Below are 4,418 nucleotides of genomic sequence, written 5' to 3' on the forward strand. Positions count from 1 at the left end.
TAAGCACATGTAAGAATTTCATTGTTTACTTCAATCAAGCGCAATATCAATAATTTCTGCAGCTACGAGATATTGGAGAAAATTAATAACCGTTAACCACATTTCAATCCAAATCAATCGACACTAAGTCTGGTTAACGCTAACTTTAATCAAACTTGGGATAATTTGATGCAATTAATGGGTTCGATAAAAATATTTCGTATCATACGTTTGGAATGAGTAAATCGACAGTTCGAGCGTATATTACACCATTCCTTGCGAATGATAATTTTGACAGAAAAAGAACCTTAGAATTGAAATTTATACAGAATGCCGGTGTTCAAAATGATGATAAATTTTCCAAAAAATCACACCGACGGTACAAATCGTACAATTGTATTAAAAAATCACAAAGGATCGATAAAACTTGGGGATCGCGTTAATCGATTTTCCCCAGTACATAAAACAAGCTCGAGCATTGCGGGGAAAAAGAAAAAAAATACGACGAATAATTGTTCTCGCTAATACCACCAATGCAACGTTATATGAACCTTCGAATGGAACAAATAGCGAACGTTCAATGACCGAAGAGAGATCGGCGATACGAGTGGGGAGATAAAGAAGACTTCATCAATTAGCCTTTGTAAATAGGAGAATTCCGATACGTTCGGGCTTGCAAAAAATTGCGCATTCACGCTGCTGGAATACGTGCAGTTCGCCATAAACGAGACATAGAATCAAATGCGATGCGGAATAATATCGGACGATGCGTCATTGTCACGGTACGGCTGCTTCTTACGTTAGTTTGAAAATGAAAATACAGTGTCTCGATAAGATAAGGCGATTCGTTTCTTTTATGAAAAAAACTACGCAAGATAATCATTACTATTATACAGCGGAGTATAAAAACCGAACTTGTTTACCGGCACCCGCGTTGATGATAAATTTATAAGTCAGCACTATAACGACACGTGTACAAATTGCTGGGTTCATGAATGATTCGCGTATGTCACGCATGTGTACGAGAGATAAGCCGGGAAGAAAACACAGTCTGTGAGGAGTAAACGTGAACTGTGTCCGTTATGTTTTCAAGGGGTCTTTCACCGGAGAAAAAAAATTGACACCACGATGATTGCGTACGTATTTCGTGATTGATTATATTTTATGAAGCAATTACGAGAGATAATCCGACAAAGAAATTTTCCTTATATTACGTGATTACTCGTGATTTCTAAGATTTCGTACGATTTCTGTGATTCTAAACGATATCCCACAACTGCCCATGCTTACTAACGCCGAAGATTATTTTAGTATTACCGATTTCGGTGTGATTTAGAAGATTACCGACACCTAAATTGCGTGAGAAAATATCTCTCAGTAGAAGGTGATAAATAAGTTCGATCACGCGAGCAGTTTTTATTCCGTGACGCTGGATTGCGCTGAATTATTAACGTGTTTTCGATTCAGAACGAGTGTACAAAACGGTTAGCCTTGTTATTTACCAAACGGTAAATTTGAGCGAGGAAACATCAGGCAAATATACCGACATGCAGAAACGACGTTTCCCAACATTTCATTGCCCGTCATCGGAGCTTGCTTTCGCGTGAAAATTACACCTGCAGCTCCAACCGTGCGAGTAGTTTGCACCTGCAGAATATTCCGCAGGACGTGGTGCGGACTTCCGGTTTTTCGAATACGCGCGACACCTTGTACGTGTGTGAGTTGCGTGCGGGGAGGACCATCCGGGCAAAGGCGTAAGCACCAAAGGTCGGACGATTCGATTAAGTGGAAATCGATAAGTAATAAACGCCGGGGAAAATATTGCCGGGTCGAAGAGAAAAGGGAACGAATTAAGGACGGAAGAGGCTGAACGTAACTAGCCTGTAGTTCGTCCGACGCATAATAATCCCCGTATCGCCGAGTCGATACCTTCCAATTAACCCTTTCGGTCACGCGTTATTCTGCGGAGTCAACTTTTGTAACAAGATAGTATTTTGTGCTTTCCTGGCTTAGCTGATTACGAATCTGTAATCAGGTTTCGATAATTCAACATGGCGGAAGAAGATTTGAAATTTTACAGAACCCGGTCGAAAAACTCTATGCAGGGGTTTTCGGTGTTGCTGATTGGATTTGTCATACCGAAATTTCGAAATCTTATTTCAGATGAGTAATCAGCGACCCCAAAAACTTATGATTTATGTACAACACGTATACGTGTAGAGGGGTTACTTTCTTTGAACCGAATTATTCCTTCGATTTTCACGATATTTTTCAATCGATTTGCTTCTAACAATAATAATATACATTATATCGCAATAATTACTGTCGAGTAATGAAAACTTACAAAAAATGTGCATAAAATAAGTGGTAAAAATACTAACCACTATGACTCAAAGGGTTAACGTTACAAGTGTAGAGTCAATTAGTACGTTACATGGCGATTGCATTCCTTTGTAAACATCTTTTCGAATCATACGAACTCTCAAATTGACCCCAAGAGTTTAGCACACCTTGTCTCGTTTGTAAATTTGACTCATCGGTAGTGCTAGGAGGCCATTCGAGTATTACCTAACGTATTTTTTGGCAAATTTTTGCATCCCACTTCTAGGGATAACGATTGGCAACGTTCACTTGTTTTGCCCACTACTATTTTTTAACGTTAGCGAACGCTTTTTGAAAAGTTTATGTCAAAAATACCATTTATAGTCACATCCTGATCAGTTTCTTCCTACTTTTTTAAATGTTAATTGTTATAAATTATTAATACGCATCACCATGTTCGATAAAACGTAACGTCTTTATTCAACGAGTATTAAATACACTGTATATTGTCTTTCTTCTTAAATGCATGCAACAAATATTATATTTGCTAGGATATTATTATTGAGCAATTCATGTATTATTAATACTTCCTTTTAAAGAGAATTTTTTATTATTCTAAAGCTGGCGGCGTGTTGGCCTTGAGCAAGCACTTTGAATTTACTTTGTTGGCCAACGCTTGCATGGAATGCCTACTGCTATGGGATAACATTTGATAACGTTTCTCCGAATGGTCTACCCCTGATTTAGCGTTAGCTAATACTTGAATGGCCCTCGGTTAAACGATGAAAAAGTCGAGTGACTCGCAAAAACTCTTCAGCGTACTGAAAGAGGACAAATATATAAATATTCATTATATTTTGCATCGTCCACAGATATAACATTGACACTGTTTGACTTGTACAGTAAACAATTTTACTTATTTTTTTCTCAAGAATTGAAAAACCCCAAAAATTATGCTATTTCTGCAACGAATAGTGAAATCGGCGAAACTGCGAACGAAACTCCGATCGGTAATTCGTTTTGGTGTACTCTCGGTTATACGAGTTTATCATCATTTCCAGACTCTCTGAATACCTTGGGAAAAAATCTACGCAATGTATCCGATGGCAATGTGCACATGCAATTTAGAAACTGGAAAAGAACAGCTGGAAACGCTGATCATGAGGCGTTTCTGTAACTAGGTGACAGGATTTGATATTATACAAGCAAATTGAGAGTCTTTGAAGCTGGAAACCTTCCGAGGGGAAAAGAAGAGACGCAAAGAATAGAGAGTCTCGCCAAATTCTTCTCCTTCTTGTCTGGCAACGTATAATAAAGTATCCGGAAGCCGGTCACGGCGCCGCTTAAACTCCCACGTAGACAAGGAATCACGAATTAATAGCGACACCGAGAGGAATTTTTAGTTCCGGTTACCGCTCAGTCCTTAACTATTTTCATTGTTTACCACAATCGAAAAATACACTTCAAGGTAGAAAATGAAAATTAGTTTTCTAGCTGTTACCGGAAACTCTTTAACGATACCTGTTTTACTGAATTTTTCTCATTAGAGGCACATAATCCGTACGGCATATCACGTCGAAAAAGAGTCGCCATAGCGTTGTTCCAGTCTATGCATCAACAACCACCGGTATGAGACACCGTCGTGTTTCTCTATGCTCGCAGAGAGACTGCCTCGTACAAACTCTCGACTTACGTAATTTCTTGGGAATAATGACTTCCGTTGTTTACCCGCGTAGCGCGTGAAGCTGCAGTCTTGCCCGTCATTTTTTATTTCATTTTTCAAAATTGCCGGAGGTTTTTTTTTTTACCACTTTCCTTTTTTATAGTTCGCTAGACTCTTTCGCCGGAACAAAGTTGAACCGAACCTGCATACAATGGAAAGGGGGCGCCATTCATTCGCACTTACCGATTAGCCAGGAGATGTTAGATCTTGCAAATACATCGTGAGTGCTGGCGAACTCGATTTGTATGAAAACGCTCCGCAAATATATTTTTACGCGGGTACAAAAGTCAGCGTTCTTCGGTTCATTGCTTGGAAAGAACGTGTCAAGGATAAGGAAACGTCAGTTTAATCCATTATAGGACGATGCGTAATTTTAAGATAGATCGTGTCTAAT

Source organism: Neodiprion virginianus, chromosome 6 (assembly GCF_021901495.1).
Source record: "Neodiprion virginianus isolate iyNeoVirg1 chromosome 6, iyNeoVirg1.1, whole genome shotgun sequence".
NCBI lineage: Eukaryota > Metazoa > Arthropoda > Insecta > Hymenoptera > Diprionidae > Neodiprion > Neodiprion virginianus.